Source organism: Bidens hawaiensis, unplaced genomic scaffold (genome assembly GCF_021521415.1).
Source record: "Bidens hawaiensis isolate Kalapana, Puna unplaced genomic scaffold, B.hawaiensis_p1.1 tig00034685_1, whole genome shotgun sequence".
NCBI lineage: Eukaryota > Viridiplantae > Streptophyta > Magnoliopsida > Asterales > Asteraceae > Bidens > Bidens hawaiensis.
This window is the reverse complement of record NW_027496017.1, coordinates 180691-207177: the sequence shown is the minus strand read 5'-3', so window position 1 is coordinate 207177 and position 26487 is coordinate 180691. Positions and strand designations below refer to the sequence as shown.

Below are 26487 nucleotides of genomic sequence, written 5' to 3'. Positions count from 1 at the left end.
CTTACCTAATACAATATTTGTTTGAATTCAAAATTCAAAAGGCCCAAACACATAGAACTTAAGTTTGTTAGGATTATAAAATACGGTTTTGGTGATTCGCATATAAAGCACTAGGATCCAAAGATAGTTGATAAGCCATGATCTCGGTAGTCGAATCATCCTCTACAGTTGTTAGATTTTCTTAGGTCTCAGTGGTCTAGACTTGGTCCTACTCCTTTCACAATCTATTCCCGAGCCCTCCCAGCATGTCACAACTTCTCCAAGTAGGAATGCACATCTCGCTTTAGCTACCGAGTACCATAATATCCTTAAGGTCATGGGACGGTAATATCGATTTCCACCTAAGTTGTTGATTGCCACCATGAGCATACCTTCATTTTAGCGACCAGCTAAAAAAGTAAAAATATGTTTGAAGTTTATTATTAAGTAATCCATCATGCCATGATTGCGGAAGTTACTGTGCTCTTCCAATCCAATCGAATCGGAAATTACGAGTACTCGGGTGTATACATCGATTTTTGTAATGTTGTGTCCCCGTCAAAGTAAGATTGAAATATTATTAGTTAAGAAGGCATATCTCTTAAATTCATTACTTTTTTTAGTCCTTTTCCCAATTAGATCTTTAAGGTCATACGTATTGGGCGAGTTTTATGGGCAACGGGGATTACAAAACTGATGAACTCCCCATTCCCCTGTCATTACCTACCATTTGCTGATTAAGAGCTACATGTCATAACGCTCTATTTTGTAACTCGCTCACTATGCATAACCTAAGAACACTTAAAATATTGCTCGTTACTACTTAAGGTGGCATACTTTCTAAAACTCGTTACTATTTTAAGTCCTTGTTTTCCAATTCAATCAATAAAAAGCTTTTAATTCACTTTTATTACTCACTTAATTATCCGCCGTGTAATAAATTATAGCGGTAGGTCCCACCTATGTCACGTACTATTTAGTCCAGGTCACCGCTAAATTTCCTGAGCTGTCATCCCGAACCTCCCATGTAGGCCCGGACAACCGTTGGTTCCTCCGAACCTAACTCCCACATCGGTAACACAACCTCGAAAACACCAAACTTCACAAAAAAAAATACTAAAAAAATCATCAAACAAAACAAATGTCAAATGTAGCAGCGGAAGCAGCAGCAGTCATTGCATCTCCTCCTTCTCCAACAAGCAAAAACCTCAAATTATATCCTTGTTTTCTCCCCAATCCATTACCATCATCACCAAAATAATAATAATTATAAATTAATAATATGTCTCTACTTTCTCTTTCTACAACATTTGCAGCCATTAAAGCTTTCACGGCCTCATTTCCACCCTCCCACCAGAAAGCAGAATAATCACTTCCTTCAGGGTAAAGCATCTTCATATTTCCTTTATTAATATCCCACATTATATTATTATAACTTGTATATCCTTATCCTTCCATCTTAAATCCTCATTTTCTCAATATGTTGAAAACCCGAATACCGAGTATTATTACTATTACTATTACTATTACTTACTGGTCCAGCATTAAAAGCGATACGTAAATCGCTAGAAGACATGCCCGGGTCGAATTACTTTAATTCATGGGATTTCACTTCCGACCCGTGTAACTTCGTCGGGGTTTACTGCGAGAACCAACGCGTTGTCACATTAAACCTTGGCGACCCACGGGCCGGTGCACCTGGTCTATCAGGCCGGCTGCACCCCTCATCGGGAAATTAACCGCACTCGCTGAGTTCACAGTTGTTCCCGGTCGGATCATGGGCGCTTTGCCGTCCGCGATGTCCGAGTTGAAAAACCTTCGGTTTTTAGCCGTTAGCCGGAATTTCATATTCCACGAAATTCCGGCTTTAACGGAGCTTAAAAAGTTGAGGACACTTGATCTTAGTTATAACCAACTTACCGGTCGGTCAATCGGGAAGTTACCCGCGTTGACCAATGTAATCCTTTGTCATAACCGGCTTTCGGGTTCAATACCCCCTTTCATTTCCCGAAGCCTAACCCGATTAGACTTAAAACATAACCAGCTTTCGGGCCCAATCGGCCCGTATTTCCTACCCCCTTCGTTACAACACCTTTCTCTCTCATGGAACTGGTTCTCGGGCCGGGCCGACCGGTTGTTAACCCGGCTCAACCGTTAAACTACCTTGACCTAAGCTTGAACCGGTTCACGGGCCCGATCCCGGGTTGCGTGTTTTAACTTTCCAATCACCAACCTCCAGCTCGAGCGGAATATGTTTTCCGGGCCCGTCCGGCCCGCAAGGTCGGTTACGATCCCAACCGTTGATCTTAGCCATAATATGTTGTACGGTCAAATTTCGCCACTTTTTGCGACGGTTCAGAATCTTTACTTGAATAATAACCGGTTCACGGGTTCGGTTCCTCGGGTTTTGGTTGACCGGTTAATGTCGGGCAGCATAAAACTGTTGTACTTGCAGCATAATTTTTTGACTGAGATGCCGATGAAACCGCGGTCAGCGATTCCTTTGAGTAGTTCGTTGTGTTTGCAGTATAATTGTATGGTCCCTCCGGTTCAAACTCCGTGCCCGGTTAGTGCGGGTACTCAGAAGACCCGACCCACGTCGCAATGCAATGAATGGAAAGGGTAAAATAGGTAATTACGCGTTTAACCACGAAAGGTGGTCTAGTGGTTGGCGTATTAGGTTCTTCGATGAAGACACGGGTTCAAACCCCACTACTGAAAAAGGTAATTACGCATTTAATTTTGTGTAGTTAGTTGCAAAATGTGATCATAAATGATGAAACTACCAAGTATATTTTTGGCAGTGGTTATTTAATTTATTTTTTATGTCAAAAAGTTGGAAAATGTGGTGTTATCGTCATTATGATAATATGTTTGTTGTACATAAATTTCTTTTTGTCTATTTGGTGCATATATTGTTGATATTATTGTGAAGATTTTGGAACCAACTTGAAACTTTGTTCTTGTTTCAAGACACATGACTGGGAATTGAGACATGTGCACGTAAGAATAATATTCATATCTTGGTTGTCATATATATATATATATATATTATATATATACGGGTTTTGTTTTCATACACCCTTCTAGTAAACCCTTATAGGTTGCTTCTTATTTCCTTTATTGAATTTGGACTTTAAAAAAAGTATAGTAGATATTACAAAGTCTTAGAACTATATAAAAGTAATCCATCTATCCATATGGACACTAAAGTAATTGAGTGATGTGGTGTATTATTGGATCATATAAATGTCTCTATGTGGAAAATAATAATATGCTTAAAAGTGTAATTATATGTAGTTATATGAAGGCACGTGCTGAGCGTGTCTACCTTTTTCAGCTTTCAATATGCATAGTGTTGAAACGACATCATTGTCTTTATTACACTAGTCTCTTTCTCTTTAGCAATACCATTTCTTTTCATTTCATACATTAATTTTTTCTACTTACACAATAAGCACACAAGGGTTTAATGGTAAGCACTTTTAAGTCTTTGTATTAGATGTTTTAGGTTACAATGGAAGCTTTACATGTACCAAAAAGGATAACAATAATCCAATTTTGATTGTATCATAGTTTCTTAGCATTTTACAAATTCTATACCATAAATCCCTATTCGAACATACAAATTGTCGAGGGGAGTGTCAAATGTGTAAGCACTTTTAAGTCTTTGTATTAGATGTTTTAGGTTACAATGGAAGCTTTACATGTACCAAAAAGGATAACAATAATCCAATTTTGATTGTATCATAGTTTCTTAGCATTTTACAAATTCTATACCATAAATCCCTATTCGAACATACAAATTGTCGAGGGGAGTGTCAAATGTGTAAGCACTTTTAAGTCTTTGTATTAGATGTTTTAGGTTACAATGGAAGCTTTACATGTACCAAAAAGGATAACAATAATCCAATTTTGATTGTATCATAGTTTCTTAGCATTTCACAAATTCTATACCATAAATCCCTATTCGAACATACAAATTGTCGAGGGGAGTGTCAAATGTGTTACAAACTAGATATCATATATGTTGTCCATACCATCAACCATAGTTGCAAGAATTTGAGTAGAATTTATACCTAAGTAATGATATTTTATCATTTAGCTTAAGAACAACATATATGATATCTAGAACGTACTAATTAAGTTCAATTTGAATACATAGCTAAATCAAGAATTTGGATTTATGTGTGTTTGATAAATTTTGATCAAGTTTAACCTAGAGTGAGATGTTGCATGAAATTATGTTTTGACCATCAATAATTGACTTGAATCAGTTGCACTAACCGTTAGAATTGTATTGAGTAAAAAAAATGTGTTTGATCATAATAATAAGATAATTAGGTATAAGATACTGGGGTGATGTATTCCTCCCGAAATGGTGAGCGTTTAATACGTGGTTGACATAAAAGTATAAATTTAGATGTAGTACTTAAGAGTGTGAGTTGTCGTTATCATGCAAGTAGGGACGACAACGTGACATTTATACGGATGGTTTTGCTCATGATAGTAATGCATTTACTAATTCGTCAAATTATTTAGATTAATTTGAAGGAACTGAAACTCATAAAATATACAATTTTTTCTTGAAACGAAATAGACTAGATTTTCGTTCCACTCAATGATAATGGAAAATAATATGACCAGAACTGTTAAAACATTATGAAAGAAGAATACAAATATTGTTGACAATGGTCAAACGAGACATCTTTTGCTTTTCTACACACTTTTGTTTCGTTCTCTCTTATATAGTAATTATGAGTTTATGACAACATTAAGAGACAAGAACCTGTCTCAAAAGTCAAAAGGAATGGAAACCTTAACCCTTTAAATACATAGGATTAGAATATCACACTTCTAAAGCATAATGTGATTGTACAGAACATAAAAAACAAGAACAAGACCCTCTCCAAAAGTAAATCTCCCCTTTTAAAATAAATGTCTTCAGCATTCACAGAGGTTGCGATCTTCAATTCATTAAAAACGAAAGCATTTCTTGTTTTCCATATGTAAAATTATAGCCAACGGGCGTTTTTTTTTCCTTTTTTAGGGTTTGTTACACCTTTCATTTGACCCATGATATTACGTTTTTGTTTCAGTTTGAGCCTAAAACCGACTTAAATTAACCCATGCACCTCTTTAACATAATGCATGAAAATTATTTGGGGTTGACTCGAATAAACAAATGTATATTTATTAATGAAATATATATATATATATCTTGGATTGAGTCACCTTGATTAGAACAACATAATTAAAATTAAATTATTTTCAAAATTTTGTGTTTTCAAATTCGATTTAAATAATGAACCGTGTAACATATTTTACTCTAACCTTTGACACTAAGCTTGTGTCCTGAGTCCGGACGAATCTATGAACCCCCCTCCGTATTTTATTTTCACTGGTTTAAAAACCATCAACTTAAACACTCTTTCTTTTTGAATGGCCAACAAAAGCAAATTTTATTAAAATAAACCGGACTAGCAAGAAACTAGCCCGACACCACAACCGACGCAAACACCAAAAAGAAAAATTCCACTACACTTTAAATCTACACCAATCCTCCCAAGACAATTGAGACACTCCCGACCTATTTTTTACCCAAAGATAACTAAGCCCTTTAATTTCACTTACTACACTATCCACCGTAATCGCCACACCATTAAATACCATGTCATTTCGCGCCTTCCATAAACACCACAATGAGACTAGCCAAACCGCGTAAAAGACTTCGCCTTCCTTTTAGGGAACTTTGAGTATTTTTGAAGCTCAAGAATACCCTAATATTAAAAGCAAAAATATGCGATACTTTGCACCAAATAGTAATTGCTTGCCAAACCGCTTGGACTAACCCACAAGAAATGAAAACGTGTTCTGCCGTCTCCTCCATAACGCCACACGCCGGGCAATCTACCGAAACAATCCTAATGTTTCTTTTGGCCAGAGATATCAAGACCGGGACCCTATCCAACTCCGCTCGCCAAGCTAGGATTCCCACTTTTTGGGGAACCCAATGTATATTTGTTTCAGTTTAAACACCCTAGCAAATAACTTAATATTATGAATTATTACTCATAAAATTAAATAAAATTGAACTTTTTTATTACTAAAAGAGGATCAACAATCCGCAATAGAAAATTAGAAATTGATGATTTCCTCTAGTTCGTCTTTTCAGTGAATGTGAAGGTCGAATTAAAAGCAGGGCCATACTCGGTCCTTACCTTAAAGGGATGAGCTTTTAGTTGTGGACATGTAATCAAATTGACTCATGGGTTGTACCCTAAAGCCTAAATGCATCGGATGGTTTGTACGTTTATCCATATAAAGTATAACAACCTAAGAGTTGTTTGGTAGCCTCTTAATGATTAATTATCTCTGCATTGGTTAGAGGTAAAGTATGCTCGGTTACACCTCTTAATGGCTCATTGAGCCTCTTAATGATTAATTTTCAGAGACATGCCGAATGACCTTTGAATCAGTTAGACATCTTATTGCTTTAGCGCAAGGTTATCAAACAGTTGATAGTCATGAAAATTTTGATGAGTTCTGGTGTAAGGGGTGTTTGAGATTCCTTATTTTTACCTCCTTATAACTTATGACTTATGATATGTGAAAAAAAAAGGTGTTTAAATTACTTATTATGTGAGAGGAAATGTTGATAAGTTACACATTTGTAACTTATGACTTCTCCTTATAAGTTATAATGAGGTGAAAATAAGGAATCCCAAACACCCCCTAAGAGTTAGAATTTGTATAAACTATGTCAGCACGCGTCGAGACTAAGCTTTTATTTTGAGATAACGAATATTGCCACGTGTTTTTTTATCTCTTATTCGTATCACTATGCTCTAAAATATTAAACTATCATGAAATCTTCTTAGTTTAAAATTACAAAATGATTATACATATGAACAAAAAAACTTAATCTTGGGTTTAGGAATAGATAGGTATTTAGGGAAGTCGTATTCATCGGGTAAGGATTAACATGACTCGTATGATTAAGAAGTAGATGATGACGTGGAATTGGAAAGCAACGAAGTTGCTAAGAGATTACTTTTGATAGATGCTTGAACCACCAACAGTCTTCAAAGAGTACACCTACAATGCCAAAAGTTTTGAAGTCCTCTTCGTGTGTTAACGAATGAAAATGCCTCAAGGCTCAAACACCAAGTCATTTATCAATGGAAATGATGGGTCATTATTTAATTATAATCTATTAAGTAGAAAACAGGCGTATGATACATTAAGCCCATTGGTCCACGTTTATGAACCATTTGGGTTTTAATTCTCAATAATTGTCAAGGTGTAGTGGCTTCCGCTTTGCTATGAGTAACGTGAGTTGCGTGTTCGAGTGTCGATCCTACTGTTTTAAGCTTCATTTATTAATTTTCCTAAATGTTCTTAAAAAATAATAGTTGCAAATTGCAATAGTTAACAAGATTTCAACCCATGACTCAGCTGAGCTTAGTAGGAGACCCATAGATTTGTTTTGAATGGTGTTAGACCTGGCCCAAGATACCTAGCCCATTACATACAAACAAGGACTCAATGTCTTAAGCCATAATTTTCTTTTACTGTTAGGCAGCCTCTCGTTGGGCCCACCCCACCTTGGGCTCTCAATATAGGAGGCCTACTTAAAAAAACATCACTAAAGAATGATTACGTACAAACCTGATTAACATGACATTGATCAACTGTGAACTAGTGTATCATCATCAAAACATCTGGTTTACGACGAATATATTTAAAACACGGCCACTACTCAAGCATTAGCATCTTTTTATTAGATCATGTGTAGTGGGTGTTAGCCCTACTCCACGTCGGCATTACTAGGTGTGAAACACCATTACAAGGGGTGAAGGTGAAGGCGCCAAGGGCTCACCATGATGTCGGGGGCGTGAGGGGCTCTTGAGCATGGGGCATCATCAGTTCACCCAACAATAACAATAGTTTATCTCGTGTTCATATACGGATTATTGCTCAAACGATTACGATACAGTGACATGTAACCGGGTAACAACAACAATAATAATAAGAGTGCAAATAGTTTGGGTCTGTTTTCTTTAACAAACGAAATAGTTTAGCCATTGGTTCGGCATCTTTTTTTGGTTTTAAATAGTTAGGATTTCTGGTATTTACTGTTTCCAGACTGGTTTTGTTGGGATTAATGGTCTGGTTAATATACATAGGAACATGCAAACCAAACCAATATCCTTTTTGTATTTTATGCAAGATTTGAAGAACATAGTCCTCCTTACCTGACAAATCTCATATGACATGTTTTTCTTCCTCTTTCTTAATGATAAGACACTTCAATAATTGGACTATTATCTATTCTATGTTTTCTCAAATTAATATAAATAATAATGCCAGAAGCTTTAACGTATTTATACAGTTTACCTAATATATTTGGAAACAAATTAATGTATTTACCTCATAATAAATAAAGTGGAATTTAACAAAATAATAAAGCTGGAATCATGATTTTTCAAAAGTTGACAAAATACTATATATTTCCCTGGTCATTTATCAGAAAGTGCATTAAAAATAAGGAATATGGTGCATTAGCTTCCAATTATTTAATTGTTGGAAATAATTAGTCAAATATGGCAAAATGGGTTTCACATTCTCTTTACATGACTTTTGCTTCCCATTATAATAACAAAAGACGCCACTAAAGTTAAAAACTTAGTGGGTCTCGTATAATTTGATACAATCGTTTTAAAATTCGCAAACATATGCCTTTTATTTACAAAAACATTTTTAATATATGTTAGAAATTGTATAATCTTAAACTTTTAGTAACTGAACGAACATAATATATATTTTTTAACGTGATCACTGACCCATCTAATTGTTAGGAACAAAGCGGCGCGCGGAAGCGAAACAGCACACACATGCACAACGATAAACACACATAAACGAAAATATAAACGACACAAGAATTTAATGTGGTTCGGTCCCCGCGAGGGGACCTACGTCCACGGGCTGCAACTAGGTTTTCTTATTAAGCTCAAGGCACACCAGATTACAATTACAACTAGGGTATATATAGACTAAATCTAGGGTTCCTAACTTGTTCTCCAAGTTAGGCCCAAACAAATAAGATGGGACCCATTAGGGCCGGCTAACCCTAATTAGGGCCGGCTGCCCTAATACCCTTTGTTCGAGTCTCTAACCCTAACAATCTCCCACTTGGAGGCTCGAGCAATCCTCAATCCACCATCCAAGCAAACCCTATACCTGTAACTCCAGTAATCTTAAAAACAGAAATCTTCCAAGCCTCCAGTTCCAAGAACAAGCTAAAACTTCACGGTCAGAAGTTCTCCAAGCCTCAAGCTCCCAAGAACAAGCTATGATTTCAAATAAAAGAAGTCCTCCAAGCCTCAGTTCCCATAAACAAGCTAAGACTTCAATCTAATCCTCCTAGTTGCAGCGGCCCGCTCCTCAATTACCTGAAGAGCCAGTTGAAGCTCCATTGAGCTCCAACCCAACAGTCATCAATGACCCAGCCATGGCAAAACCCGCCATTAACTCATCCTCAATCTCAACCGGCTCCCACTGATTCGAACTACCGGCTCCAGAGACTCCCAGAGAAAACACCACTCTCCAAAACCTGCAAGTACCCAGGAGAGATTTTCCCATTCGGAATTCCGGTATTCAAAACCCAACGGTGTTTTGAACTGTACCTAGAACACGGTTCGTGCTCCCACTGTTCCAAAACCCCTGACCTAGTTTAAACCTCCGAATGCACTCAGCTACATCCCGGTGGCTCCAGGATTCACACTTGCAAAATGAATCCACTTAGCTCTACCCGATGCAGCGAGCCAAGACTTTAATACTCGGAAGTTGGTTCCCTTCTTCCAGCGGTACATAAACTTGTACCTTCCCAAAGTCTTCAATAAGATTCACCAATACTTCACTACAGTGGGTAACATGAAATGAAGTATACCAGAATCTCGAACCCAAGAGTCTCACTGCCTTCACTGAGTCCCAATGCATCAACCCAGACACATTCTCAGAAGCAGAATTCATTATCTTTTGACATTGACTCTAAAGAATGTCACGAACCTCCATGCAGCTCCACGAAGTCAACTATGCCCAGCTCCCACTGTCCCTGTTATCCCAACCCATTACCAAAACCAACATTCCATGAGATTATCCCCGATCGTACTTTTCCCGGTAAACGTGTTCACCCAGCACAAGATCCCGGATCCCCTCAAATGTCGAACTGCTGATCACCACCGAACAAGAAATAATTTCATAGTTCCAGACCAGCTAACCGGCAAACGGTTATAACTAACAGCAGTAGAGCTTTACCGAAAGCAAACGGTACCAAGGATTCCGCGATTGTACACCCGATCAGCTAATCCTAACCGAATAAACCTTTCAACCTGACTTCCCTTTTTTTCACTTATGTCGTCACCAGCACACCAGAATCAGAATACTTAAAACCCAAAGCATTCCAACCTGCTAGTTCCATTTTCACCTGTTTTATCCCACAGTACCACATCCAAGTTCCTTTGACAAAACCAACCAACCGAAATCCAAACCGGTCAAACCTTCGATCATACCCATCCCGTCTTCAGCTATAACAATAGCAATCAGGAAACAAATCGAAACAGTGAACACATCAATGGTACGAGCCAGAACTTGACGGATGTTCTCTACCGAACATTGTCAACTGACCGATTTGCTCCTACAATAAACGTCGCAGACAAATCTAAACCCAAATATTGATTTTCACGTAACTCGGTTCTCAAACAGTTGATAATAAACAGTCAACAGAAACTAACTAAATCTCTAACCTTTATTCGACGAATCCAAGAGTTTTATAACCAAACCCTAATCGGCGGCTTCAAAGAGATTAACCTGGTACTATAAACAAAACCATTTATACCCGCGATGTCATAACCCGAAACACCTGACCCGACCTTCACCTGCAAACCCGAGTGAGACCAGCAACTTCAAGAGATCCAAAACCGGAACTCTAATTGCAAATTCACTCCAAATCAGCCCCGAACAGCCCTGTTTTCTTTCCCTTTTTGCGCAACCTAGGGTTTCTCCTTTACGAATCGTTCTTCCGTGCAATACCGTGTGCAACAACGAGCCAAAGCTCTGATACCACTTGTTAGGAACAAAGCGGCGCGCGGAAGCGAAACAGCACACACATGCACAACGATAAACACACATAAACGAAAATATAAACGACACAAGAATTTAATGTGGTTCGGTCCCCGCGAGGGGACCTACGTCCACGGGCTGCAACTAGGTTTTCTTATTAAGCTCAAGGCACACCAGATTACAATTACAACTAGGGTATATATAGACTAAATCTAGGGTTCCTAACTTGTTCTCCAAGTTAGGCCCAAACAAATAAGATGGGACCCATTAGGGCCGGCTAACCCTAATTAGGGCCGGCTGCCCTAATACCCTTTGTTCGAGTCTCCAACCCTAACACTAATCATCTTCATTTCACGAGTATTGAATACCACATACAGGAGGAAGTTCAGTATATGTAAGAAAACCTCAAGGAGTCATGGCCCAACCTAAAAACCTATATTTTTTCTTTAAAGTAGGACTTGTATCTAATACCTCTCGGTATCTCATCTTAATCATTTGAAATATGAATCATTAACCGAACATAAAAAGTTGTAAAATTTTCATTAGTGTGTTATTATTTAATTATTTTAATATATAGCACTCAGCTATGTAATATTTAACAATAAATTACTTATTACGTTCAATCTATTTAAAAATTATAAATTTATTTATGTGAAATATATATAATAATAATAATAATTTTTTACAAGCTATAAATTTGAACATCTACTCCAGTGGCGAAGCGTGGACTGAGGCACCGAGGTGGCCGATCTCAAAATGTATACAAAATTTCACAAACGAGGGGAGGCTGGAATCAAATTTTTGGCCAAAAAGGGCTAAACTTACACTACATATAAAAATTTTCGGTCGAAAACAGGTAAATTTACACTACTGCACAAAAAAACAAGGGGGGCGAGGCCACCCTGGGCCTCAATGAAACTTCGCCCTTGATCTACTCAACATATATAAAGATAAACGTCACGACGTTTCCTTACTACCTCCCTCCTTGACCCTTCGATCGTTAAACTGCTACCATCCGCACCCTTCGATCATGTAGCTAAGCCTGCAAAACCGAAGCAACATCGGTGATGATGTGAGTCTAACGCCAGCAACAAACAGCCTAACTATTAGTAAGGTGGTATGAGGACAAATATAGATAGAAATATTGCTCCAACTCCAAACTAATTTGTTACAAGAATTTATTTTATTGATGTATTCAAACAATAAAATATAAGCATATTTATTTGACTAGAAAAAGACAAAAAAAGATAGGGGATGGATGGGACTACCAACTTTCTTCCTAGTTGGGTCCATATATAATTGAACGCATGATGATTGAAATTTTGGCACAAATAGGTGGCTATTGACCGAATTGGCACAACAAGACAAATAATGTTCCTACTTCTTCACCCCAAATATTTCATACGTATTTATTTGACATATCGTAGTTATTATTAATTTTGGAACCGCATAGCTAAGATTGACTTGGTCTTGTAGGAGTTGAGAATTGATTTGAGGAATGGCTTCTGGAATGAAATTAACAATGGAAAAAAAACATGGTTTTGGTTAGATTGGTGGCTTGGGCAGGCTTCCCTGTGTGTTCAATTTCCAAAATTATTCTCTATTGAAAAATCAAAGGATTGTTTTGTGACGGATCGGTTATTTATGCTTGATGGGTGGATTTGTGGAAAATGGGAGTGGTCTCGTGAGATTGCAGGGGTGGATGAGATCGTGGAATTAAGTGGTCTTCTTCAATTATGTCAATATATAAGAATGAGACCAGGGGATGATAGGGTGTTTTGGTTGGGTAATGAAGTGGGTGGCTTTTTGGTCCGCGATATTAAAGTAAAGATAGCCGCAAACGTCTACACCGAGCCGGAGTTCAAGTTCGATTGGAATCGTTTGGTTCCTAGGAAGGTTAGTTTTGTGGCATGGCGGGCGGTTCTTGACCGACTTCCAACTTTTGTAGCATTGGCAAAAAGGAATATACCGGTGCGCTCAAATCTATGCCCGGTATGTGGTGAACTTGAAGAGTCGGTAGATCATATCTTTATTTCTTGCGGATTAGCCCAATCTCTATGGTGTGTGATATCACAATGGTGCAAAATGCCCGAGTTTTTCTTTTAGTTTTCGGGATTTGTTGGAGGTTCATAAAAATTGGAGGGTATCTAGTAGCAAAGCAAACGTTCTTCAAGCGGTTTGTTTGATTGCGACGTGGTGTTTGTGGAATAAGAGGAATGATCTTGTTCATAGTAGGGTGCCGATTCAACTTTCGGGTTTAGTTCAAGAAATAAAAGTCTTGGGCTTTCTTTGGGTTAAAAATAGAGGAAAGATGAGGAGTCTAACTTGGGAGGATTGGTGTCGTTTTAAAGTGTAATTCTTGTTTTTGGGTGTTTATGTTGGTGGTTTGTTTTAGTGCTTGTATCTCTTCTAGCTCCTTGCTAGGCATTAATATAATTTCTTTGTTGGTCATTCAAAAAAAAATACGTTTCTTTGACGAAAGGACAATACATATATGTGCTATACATCACAAGGATCTGTTTATGTGGTTGAAGTGGACACGTATCATATATGATATTTTTAAAAAAATATGGAAAACATAATGAAACAAGTTAAAGTTGTTCCAAGCCTATTCATATAATTTTTAATAATTATATATACCTTTTATTTGAAATATCTTATATACCGAACAAAATTAAAGATATCATATATGTGTTATATACCGAACAAAATTAAAGATATCATATATGTCTAACGCATATATGATATAGCTTTGGTATATATGATATTTTTAATGTTTGTAGATGTATATATGAATTTATCTCCAAAAGTTATTCATTAATTTTAATAAATCACTTGTTTATATTTTTTAAATTAAAAAATTATAGAACAAGTGTTAATAACCCGTTTTGATATGTAACATAAAGTAATAAATTAATTTAATCCATCAATATACTTTATCTATCTCTAACTTGCCATCTCTGCATGAGTAAACATTTGGCGTGTTCATTTAACAAAATTCGTGAGAATTCAAAAGAATTGGAACTAAAATCTCATGACTTGGCGTGTTCGTTTTGTTGGAACTGAAATCTTAATTCCATTTTGGTGTATTCAGTTCAAAGAATTAGAATTGTAATTCAATTTCTTCAAATTCCTTTAAATAAAATGATTTCAAATCCTTCCAAAATATGAAGGAATTCAAGGATATTCATTGGAATTTTATCTCGAGTGTTTTTTTTAACGAGGACAACGAATAAAACATTTTAGTTTTTTTACTTTTTTTGTTTTTAATTTATATGTTGAAGTTATGAATTTATTATTATTATTTTTGAATATTTTTTAAGGGTTTTTTATCTTAATATAAAACCCATAAAAATTCAAAACAAATAATAAAAAAATCATAACACAAAATATAAATAAAAAACAAAAAATCTAAAAAAACTAAAATGTTTTCGCTGTTATCATTGTAAAAAGAAAAATAATAATTCTTGATTTTTATTCATTTGTCAAACGAACACATTAAGAATGTATTTTGATTTCAATTCCACTCAATTCCAATTCCTATTGGAATGTTTAGATTCCAAATCTAATTCCTTCAAATTCCAAATCCTATGCAAATTCCAATTCTAATTTTATTTCATTCCGTGAAACGAACGCGCCCTTGTCCTTAACCCCTTTATATGATTGAATGTATAATGAGATTATGATAACTCGGATTTATACGTCAATAAATAAATTTATAACTAATATGTTTATCTTTTAGTCTGGAATGGATAAAAGGAAGCAACATTTCCATAAACTAAAAGTATATCAGAAAGAAATTCAAATATAATTTATTACACATTCAATATATAACAAATTTTAAATAGATATTCATAATCTACTAATATATCTAATACAATAATACATAACAAATTTTTATTACCTAACAATTTTTTTTTATTTTAGATAGATAATAAGAAACGTGTAATAAATTTTTGCAGTGAGTTTAACAAATATAATGTATTATTGTTAAACAAAAGGTGAAATTGTTTGTGCACTTTTTATATTTCTATTTATGTATAATCCAAAGACTAAAGACGTTTTATGTAATATTAATAAAGCTTGATATGACCGAGGTTATTGCAAATTTGCAAGTAACAAGCTTCCAAAACATCATTGTGGGCTGCACGTCACCTTTGTTGGACCCAACACTCCAATTTAAGACTTTGAAAATGACGGAATAATCCCTATCCTAAATTCCAAAATGATATATCAACCAAAAAAACAAATGAATATAATATCATTTCTTAAATCACTTTAATTCACAATATAGAAAAATACTACGTAATGCTTTATAAACTAATATATTTTATGTAGCTAGCTGTTGTTTAACTTTAAATAACAAACGAACCACTTTGAATTATGTCACCAATGTTTGATTGTTGCACAACTAAATTCTCTCTTATATAAAATGTATACATAATAACATATATATCATAATATATGTTATTTATTATATTTATTTGACGGTTAAAGTACTTTATGAGTCTTGAAAGTCTTGAAACCCTAGACATAGGTTTAGCCAGACATGAGATAATAAGTTTAACCAGACAACAATTACGAGTGACAAATTTTTTATAATACATTAACACCGTTAACCGTTAGATTACAGACTCTTTAGTATCAACGTCTCTTGTGAAATCCATGCATGTAACCTAGTCCCTCAACAATGATATTAACTATTATTAATATTTAAAGATATATTAAAAAAAGGTACACAAATATAAAAATAAACTACAAAGTTGTTAACTAAAATATATTATAAAAGTAAACAAAATGATTACAACTAAGTTAAATGACTAAAGAAAAATAGAACTCAATAAAAACAATTACGTTACATGTAAAGATATTGCATGGAATTTGTAAGGTAAATCCCACTTCTTTGTATCATATTTTAGCAACGATGTAATGTATTTGATCTCTATATTTAAAAAAAATTAAGCTTATATTTGATGATATTTTACATTTCACATACTTCAGTACAGTACAAGAAACAAAAAATGCAAAATTATTTGGACCTAATGGTGTAAGTATCCATTATTATACTAGTAACTTTTTTTCAGTTCCTAACTTCTTTCCAGAAGTGTTTTATAATAATAAACCTAAGACCACCGTAGTGCTGAGTTATGTTGGGCAATTTGTGTATAACGTTGGTAAAAGGCACGAAAATTTAAAAAAATAATAAAATAAATAACAAAGATATGGTTTTATGGAGGTTTTATGACTAGACCTTATTTTTGTAAAAAACCATAACTTTGACTGGACGCCACGTGACGTATAACGCATTGGGGTGAGACTTTATGACTACACATGGTCTAAACCGCCTTTAAAAAAGAAATATCACATTTTGGGTTAAGAAATGAGATGTCTTAAACACCGAGAGGTAGCCACGAAAACAAGACGGAATATTTCATGAAAAATTATATATTTTGTGTCCGATTGTTTCGATATCTTTGTTCCTTATTTCCAAAGCTTCATTATAGACAACTGGTGAAACAAGAGAAAAACAAAATGCTTCAAATACACCAAACCTAAAATCTTATTAAAAGTTAAAAGTCTTTTTTGGGTGTTTATGTTTTTATTTTATGTTACTTTTACGCTTTTCTTGTTGCGTTTTAGCAACAAGTCAAGCAATAAACCAGTTTTGTATCGATATTTATTTTTATTTGCTTTATAACAAACATTATTTACACGACAATTTGACAACTACCAATAAACAAACACTATGTTTTGTTATGAAACTAACTATGCAATGTTTAAACAATTATATCAAATTAACTTATCAAGCAAACGAACACGATATATTGGGGTGACAACCCTCGACTCTTTTCTTACAACCAGACGAACTTAACAAAGGAACTTTATGAACTTATCAAATGAACATGGAGATGAGACTCCTTTATTCTCTCTTTACTTTCTCTCAACTCTTTCTTATAAAACTAATAATCAAGACCCTATATATAGACTCACTAAACCTGCTCTTCAAAACATATATTTCCTAAACCTACTACAATTCAATTAAGTAAAATAAATATAACATAATAAACCCTTAACTTTATTAATATTCAAGATTACTCCTTCATACAATATATCAAAAAAGATAGTTTCAGGCGTCCCAGTGGTCGCCGAGTAATCCTTATATGGTAGGGTGCCAACAGTGAAACAATGAAACTGTGACAATCGTCAATTTCAGGTTAACTCCGTTAACTCAACTCCGTCAATTCAAACTTAAGATCATTGAATCTATAACGCACACCTCATTACATTTAAACTAGGGTTTAAATGACGCTTAACACTTACTACATGTGTAGTCTTTCGGGAATTGCACCGAAACGCAAACGAGTTGACGCAAACGATTGGTGAATAAACGAAAAACGTCAAAACAGTAATTATGTGATAATTATGTGTTAGACTTATGTGTTATGTGATAACATGGTTATAAACGTTAACTCAAGACGTAAACAAGTTAGTTTAAGCTAGATAAGTAATACTTAGGAGTGGAGGGGCCAAAGTGTAACATAGATTATTATAAATAATAATAATACTAAACCCTAACTTATTATTCTTTTTCCCTCACAAGTCCCGATCGGAAACCCACCCCCCCTGGCTCCTTGGCTGCCGTCACCTATACACACACATACAACCATCAATTTCAACTTTTGATCGAAGATTAAGGTGCTAGGAAGGTATAAACGACTATCCTATGCATCCTTTATACTTGATTTTGATGTTTAATGGGTTAATTGAAAACCCTAGATGGCCGATTTCATGTGTGTATGTAACTAATATGATTGTTGTTGATTTGATAATGATTTGATAACTAGAATGAATATTGTTACATGTTAATTGTTGTGTCTTTGATTTGAGTTCAAACAAAAACCCTAATCATGTATGTAATGTGTAATTGATATGCATGGATAGTTATTATGGAGTCTAGAGTGTTACATGAATGCATGATGGTCCATAGATAGTTAATATGTTGAGTTTGGATGCAAACAATTTCTGGACAGATTGTGTTATTGAGGTTTAATTGACTGTAACGAAGTGTAAATGTGAAAATTGGTTGAGATTATTGATACTACAGTAAACTAGGTTGAGTCTAGTTTCTAAAGAATGTAAATTTGCAATTTTTGGACGTGGAAAAGTTAACTTTTATTATTTTACAAAAACATTGTGCAAAGCTGAGCTGTTAGACCTGCTGTTAGGTTGTTTTGTAAATATTATATCTCATGAACTACGAGACCAATTGGGTTGGTTCCACTTCTGGAAGTTGACTTGTTGAGTTAGGAACCTAACACAAGTGGTCTTGCATTTATTGGATTTTTCGTTTAACGGGAATTGTAAATAACATTCTGTTGCGCATGAATTTGACTGTTATGAGTTTGCTGTAATGATTTGATGATTGTGAGAAACCTATGTGGAATAAAAATATAATAAAATATGTTCTGGAAACCTAAGACGTATATGTTTTTGTGATGATTTTTGGTAAATTAATTGTGATGCTGTGATCGGTGAGATAGTACAATCTTTCAAGTAGAATTTCTGTCTCGGTGAAACTAGCTGCTGAATTTTGTGAAAATGCATGAAACATGATACTTGCTATATAATTGTTATGATTTGACCAAATTGCCCTCATGGGGAATAATGGCTAGTTAATTGTTATGTGTTGACCAAATTGCCCTTACGGGGAGTAATTGCTAGTGATGTACTTTATGAACACATGACACTTAAATAATTGCTTACACATGTAACGTATCACAAATACACTTGTTAAAGTCACACACGATTCACAAACGAGACACGAAACATGTTATGTGCATAGGTATTATGTGCCGGGTCTAGAGACTCGATAATATTCCGACACTTAGAAAAATCTCTTTGTTGTTTTAGAACGCTAGAGAGAGTTTTTCTGTGACGCGCATCTTGGTGATTTAATTTGGGAATTTCTTCGCAAACAGTGAGTTTCACTTTCCCCTTTTTAAACTTTTTAAACGCTTTTCACTTGGGGGAGATAACATACTCCGAAAACGCATTTAAGATTTTGTTAATATAGATTATATATCACTTGTAAAGACTAAGTGCAAACGCGTTAACTAAAGTCCTTCATTCACATCGAACCGTTTAATATTGGATAATAGCGAGTCATTGTTGAGTAGTACTACTGGGTTTGACAAACCCCACCCAACGCTAAACTCGACTGGAGGTCGAGTGGGTGTAATCTTGGCTAAACACATACCATGGTCTGGATGACCTGGTGGCAAGGCAAATGATAAACAGTCAGCTTCGGTGTCGAACACTTAGTGATACTTGTTTTATAGGCTAGCTACCTATAGATATATAATTGACATAACACTATCTGGTAACGCAAAACGCTGTAACGCAAAACGCTGTAACGCAAAACGCTTAACGCAAAACGCTGAACGCAAACGCTAAACGCTTTATTTTTATATAACTTGTGAACTCACCAACCTTGTGTTGACACTTTTAGTATGTTATTCTCAGGTAGCCGAGGCGGGCGCGCGGTTTAGGAACATGCATTGCTTGAAACACTTTTAACTATGCAAACTTATTTTTAACTGTTATCATTGGGTTTTAAGTCGTCCTGCGTGACATAACATTGTTTGCTATGGTTTTACGCTTCCGCATTTAATTACTCGTAAACGTTTTCATGGTTTTGAAACTTTGTTTTATGGTTTGATTATAACTAATAATTCCGATCCTGTTAGTTCACACCCTCTGGCGGTAAAACTCCGTTAGTGGATTTTGAGGGTGTGACTGAAACCCACAGATCATGGGAAAAACCCGAAACATTTGTGACGAGTAATACCCGTCTCATTAGGGTATGTGACGGGTTTGCGATTAGTTTTGAAATTTCTCACGAGCTTGGGATGAATATGAGATTTATAATATGCCAAATTACCCGACCCGATTATCCCAATAACATAGGTGTGTTTATCCGACCAATACTCGTATAACCCAATATATAATATACCTTAAAATTTGTTATTTATTTTTTGTTGGGATAAATTTTTTGTTATTATTTTTGGTAAAATGGATGTATCATACTGAGTGTCAAGTTATTCTATAAAGGGAAACAAAAATAAGAATAATGAGAATAATTTGTAGTCACATAAAAAGCACTAAAAAATAATGAAAAATTAATTAAAAAAATCATAACTCGAGTTTTAATAAAAAACACAAAATGTTTCCATCGTATTATTTGTTTCTTAAAAAAACAATGTTGACTAAAAAAGATCATTGTGTCTTTTTGTTTATCATTGTTTTTTATGTTTATTTTCGTCATTGATTATGTATTTTTTTTCTTTACATCGTGTGTTTGTTTCTTGATATTATGTTATATTACTTAAAATTGTGTTATATTTTGTTCAACATTGTTTTTTGCGATATATTGTGTCTTTTTTTGTTTATCATTGTTTGTTGTGTTTATTTTTGTCATTGATTATGTCTTTTTTTTCTTTACATTGTGTCTTTTTTTCTTGATATTATGTTATACTGGTCAACATTTTGTTATATTTTATTCGACATTGTATTATATTTTGCAATATATTGTGTTTTTTTGTTTATCATTATGTTGTTTGTTCATTTTTGTCATCGTGTCCTTTTCTCTGGACATCGTGTCTTTTTTTAACGAGAAGGACGGAGTAAACATTTTGGTTTTTAAATTTTTTTTCGTTTTTTATTTATTTATTGAGTTGTGATTTTTTATTATTTTTTAAGGTTTTTTGTGTAGCCACAAATACTTCTCAAACTTCTCATTTTTGTCTCCTTTTATATTTTAACTTTACCCTCCTATAGAACTTGTTACTTATTTATCACATCTTGTATATAACAATTATTTGTTATGATTGATTACGTATTGGCTACATACTTTGTAGTTGATTAATGATTACTTACCCGATGTAATTGAATAGTTATAAATTGTCAAAAACCCATATCCGGGTGTATTATGTAACCCGCGGATTGTCGTTACTCAAGGGGTAATTACCTGACGGGTTTGGGGGGGGACACTAGCGGGGTATGGGTTTGAGAATGTTTAAACCAATACCAAACCCGACTCATTGTCACCCCTAGGTGCCAAAACGATTTTATTCAACCAAGTCAAATTACTCGTAATCGACCAAGGCAAATGACTCATACAAAACCCGACTCATTGTCACCCTTAGGTGCCAAAACGATTTTATTAAACTTAAGTATTCGACTAATAGAATTTTATTCGGTTAATTGTAGTTTATATTTTATTTAGATATTAAAATAATGAATTTACTAAAAAAAATCATACAAAGCCTTTAATCTCATTGGGTAAAATGTATAATACGAAACATAATAACTTAGTATAATTATCAATTGTTTATTCCTATTCAAAGTTAAAACAACTATTGTCTAGACTCCTGACACATTGTTTTTTTTTTCTCGAACGGTTACTTTCACAGTTAAGCTATCTTACTGCGTGAACATGTCGCGTCCCGCCACCCCACTCAGGCCAACTATGTTGACATGATCGGGATCCACGTTACATCCGAGTTTGGCTTGGTGTTCCCGGTAAAACCCAGTTGGCTCACTCCGCCCGAAGGCACGACATGTTTTAATGTTCTAGTAAAATTCGGTCGGAATCAGGATTCGAACCCAAGACATCGGGTCATCTATCATGTTAGATCCATCATTTTAGACGCATTGTTAGATTCATAGTCAATAATATTGAACCATTTATATATATAACATTAAATAATTTTGATTGTTTTTATTATACTTTTAGGAATGAGAATAAAAAAATAAACAATGTTAAACGTGTTACCAACTCCGATTAACACATAATTAAATTTATATATGGTTAAAAAACTATATGTTGACTAGTCTGTAAAATAATATCAATATTTAAGTAATTTTAATATAACACTCATTAGAAGTGTAAAGTGACAAACGATTGAAATCACATCGACAACATGAGTTTGGTCTCGAGCTTCAAAGAATTGAGCTTGAGCCTTGATGCTTGATTAACTTCGTAGATTAAACACGTGTATTACAATATCACTATGCATATTTGTTTGTATACATATACCACCAAAAATTGATTGAGCTCATAACTTTTCATGTTGGTAAAATCAAAATTGAAAGGTGGTAGAGTGAGTTTCATTGTTTTACCAAGTTAGGCATTTTTTCGTTTTTATCTTTAAAGACAAGCCTCTTAATTCGTTTGGATATATTTTTATGCAAGGCTTTTCTTAGATACAAACATGACCTCTTATTTGGATATCTAAGTTGGGAGCTTGGCAACCTCTGCATCGGTAACCGCAGGGCTGTAAGTTAGCTGGACGTCCGGTGGATATCCGGTTGTCTGTTCGGCAATAACTTCGTTTATGTTTGCTGTTTCATAAACGAACCGGACATGGACAAAAAATTTCGTTCGGTAAGCTTAACGGACGAACACAGACAAAGGCCCAAGTCCGCTCAATAGTGTCCGTGGACGTCCGATAACGTCCGTTCGGACGTCCGTTTGATTTATGTTTGGATTAATGTAACCGTTTATGTTTGTCCATTTAGTGTCTATTAGCGTCCATTAATGTTCATGTGTGTGTTTGTCCATTAATGTTCATGTGTGTGTTTGTCCATTAGTGTTCGTTGGCATCCATTTACAATATTAACGAACGGACACGGACAATCTCAATTTATTAATAGACAGACATGGACATGAATTTTTGTTCGGTAGAGTGTTCGTGAACTGTCCGTTTGTCCTTCAAAAGCTTAACGGGCGAACATGGACAAGGTCTCATTCGATCCGGTCTGTGTACACCCCTACCGGTAAGTCCAGAATCAATAAGATCGAGTTCTGAATAGTCAAGAAACTATTGACAAGTAAGTGTTGAATCAACGTTGAGTACATCGATTCAAAGTAAGCTTTTTCAGAGGCCAATTCAGTTTGGTAAAAAAAGTTTGGCCAACCTCGTAATAATCATAACGAAAACTTATAACCCTAATGACAAACTTTACTTGTCTACTTCTCGTTAATGACAAAATTTTCATGTCAATGATCTTTAGCTTAACTACCATTGGAGGGTAAATGAGGATTTGAACCTCAGACCACAAGGAATCAATTTGTATCATGTCTCGACCAAATTTTGCCACAGGGGGTCTTTATGTGTTAAAATCCCGATCGTCCTCTATAAAATTTTGACACTAATTCTCTTTCGACATGGTGAAATTTTTCCTAAGCCAACCACTGGTTTGAGCTATCTAATGATGTCTGCGATTACAAATGTACTGGGTCGCCTTTTTTCCACTGGATTATTATGATTCCCTTGGGTTGCCGGGTTTATATTCGTTGGTCACTAGAAAAAAAGGGAATATCTCATAGAATAGTAACCAACTTTCAAAAGTGTTCCAATTAGGTCACTCGTGCATATTTTTCTCAAATCGGGTCACTAAATCTTCAAATCGAGTCTCACCGATTTTTTTGTTTGTTAAGAAAGAAATGGAGGATAAGATGTGGGGGTCGGAATTTGCAATATAGGTAGTTATATTTTTAAAAAAATAAAAAACGTTAATTATACTAAAATTCAAAAATAAAAAATAAAATCCACGCCGCCACTCAACGTCAACATCAAAAAAAAGATAAAAAGATTTTCTATGTGAAACAAAAATTAAAAGCATTAAAAAAACATGTTAAAACTTTTAATTTAATAAAATATGAAATTTGAGTGACCTAATTGGAACACTTTTTAAAGTTGAGTGACCTAATTGGAGCACTTTTGAAACTTGGTTACTATTCTATGAAATTACCCCCTAAAAAAATTATATATAAAATAATAACATAACCGTGAATAATAATAAATTGATAATAAACATAAGCAGCTTTAATATTGTGTTCAGTGGTTGGATTACGATACTAACCTCAAGAACAGATAGAAGAAGTGTAACGTATAAATTGGATTGGCTCAATGGTAGAGCACTCATTTTACAAGTGAGAGGTAGGGGGTTCAAACCTCACTATCATCAATTTATATGGGAGATATGAGGGATGACCCTGACTTGCCAGGGTTCGAGTCACCCGGTTTTACCGGCTCCTCGCTGTCGTGTCATTTGGCGGGCGTGGGGTCGGGTTTTATCCGGTGAATCCCTCAGTAGGTGGACCGCTAGCAGCTCCGTCCGTCCGGATTAGTGGTCGGCTCGGGCTGTCTTTAGCCAATGTGGACCGCGTACAGAGTATCCGACGATACTTAGTTGGTCGTTAAAAAAAAAAAGGTGTAACGTATACATTCTCGGGTATAGCCTACACTATGCAACAATGACCAATCAATAATGGTTAGATTAGGAAGTGGTAGTACTGAAGAATGACGGAGAGAGAGAAAGTTAACGGAGGATCATACAAAGAAGTTCCGAACAGAAGACGGGTGAAGAATGACGAAGAGAGGGAAGTAGTTACAGTCTTCTTCATCGGGAATCTCCCGAGTGACATCTCTGTCAAGGAGATAAGAGAAGAAAGTTGGCGTCTAGTGTGACATCTGACCCGATCCGACCCGACCCAGGTACCCGTTTCCCTTATCCGATCTCTTTCTTTTATGATTTAGTATTTATTTATACTTATACTTTAATTTTTAATAATAATATATATATTTTCCTTCCCGCCTCTCTCTCTTTCTTTCCGCCGTCCCGTCCCTCTCCTTCTCTCTTTCCGCCTTCTTTTCCCTCTTGTCGCCGTCCCGCCCTTACGCCTTGTTTCCCTCTTTTTCTTCTAACTCTTTGCTTGTCCTTTGTTCCTTCCCGCCTAAGGTTGTCTGCGCAGCTCCACGCGCCAGACCCCTACAAGGAATCCTGCGTGAAGACCACCTGTACAGCGATTCGCGAGACGAACTCTTCTCGCAGCGCGCTAAGAATTGTAATTCTTCTCGCAGCGCGCTAAGAACGATAGTTCTTCCCGCGACGCGCTAAGGATTTGTAGTTCTTCTCGCAGCGCGCTAAGAATCGTAGTTCATCCCTCGACGCGCGAAGAATTATAGTTCTTCCCGCGGCGCGCTAGGAATTTTAGTTCCTCCCGCGGCGCGCTAAGAAATGTGATTCTTCCCGCGACGCGTTAAGGATAGTTCTGTCTGCCTTCGCGCTCGCGCTCTCTTGACCTTCTGTGTCTGCCTTCGCGCCTTAGCCTTCTCGCGCTAAACCCTTTTGAGTTTTCTTCTGTTTAATCTAGCCGTTGCTTTTGAGTTGTCTTATCTTTTGAGCTGTTGACCTAATCTGCTTTATGTCTGAAAAGTTGCTTTCGGCGCAGCATGCGCACCAACCCCATTGGTTGACAGATAAAGTGACTGACATAATCTTTTGAGAATCTGCTTTTGCCATGCTTGACCAGTACTTTATCTGTCCTCTCCCTTGCCTTTTTCTGAATCCTGTCAGCCTTTTTCTCTTTTTCCCTGCTACCATATCTTTTGATATCTTTACTTTTCAGAACTTTTTACTGTTGATATCTTTTCTTTTACTTTTGGAGATCTTTTCTAGGGTTTGTGTCCCCTAGGGTTTGCCTATATATAGTATTATTTTTCTTAACACTACACACACAAACACTTACTCTCTCCTGTTTTCCTTGCTCTCTGCCGCCTCCCTCTCTGCCTCCGTCTTCCCCTCCGTTCTGCCCTGCTTCTCCGGTAATGTATATATGTTATATATAATAATTTACTTATTAATTATGCTAACTTATAATCAAGACTTAAAACAAATCATTAAAACAATAATCTTATTTATAGGTTAACTTGTGCTTGTTTAAAGTTGGTTCTTGCTTTATCTATCATCGCATCTTTATCAAGTGAGTAATCTCGTACCTAATCCCTTTTTGCTTTTAAATGTTTTGGGATGTTCATGTGTTCATACAAACTTAGAGTCTTAAACTTGTTTATGAACTTTAGTCGCGCAGTATCCCATGTGTTGAGGACGTTTACTTGGCTGTTTATTTGTATGTGTGTATCATTAACCGCTTTGTTCGGCCTATTCCGAAGTTTTCATGGATCCATTAGATGAACACGGGAGACCTATCGTTTACGGTTTTCTTTGTTTACACTTGCACAGATGTTTTCTCGTTTTTGTGCTCAATTGGGAGCACGGATTGAACTATGAACTATGAGCTATGATCTATCTAGGCTTGATCACAATCTGATTGCACCCTTGTTAAACACCAGACATACACGTGTTGCGCGCAGATTTATTGTTATCTATGTATTGTATTAAACTTGATTTCTCACCAACACGCAAGTGTTTGACGTTTATTTTAACACATGTTCAGGTTTGCAGTAGCTGTTTTGGAGCTTGTGGACACGTAGGAAGTTTTCTTTATTTTTGACCTAGATTAAAATGTATCAAGAC

General features: G+C 35.5%; 1 pseudogene; it reads left to right on the top strand.

Annotated features, from left to right (window-relative positions):
• The first annotated feature begins 1459 nt into the window (after positions 1-1459).
• Positions 1460-2869, top strand: LOC143586509 (receptor-like kinase TMK2; annotated as a pseudogene).
• Positions 2870-26487: the final 23618 nt, after the last annotated feature.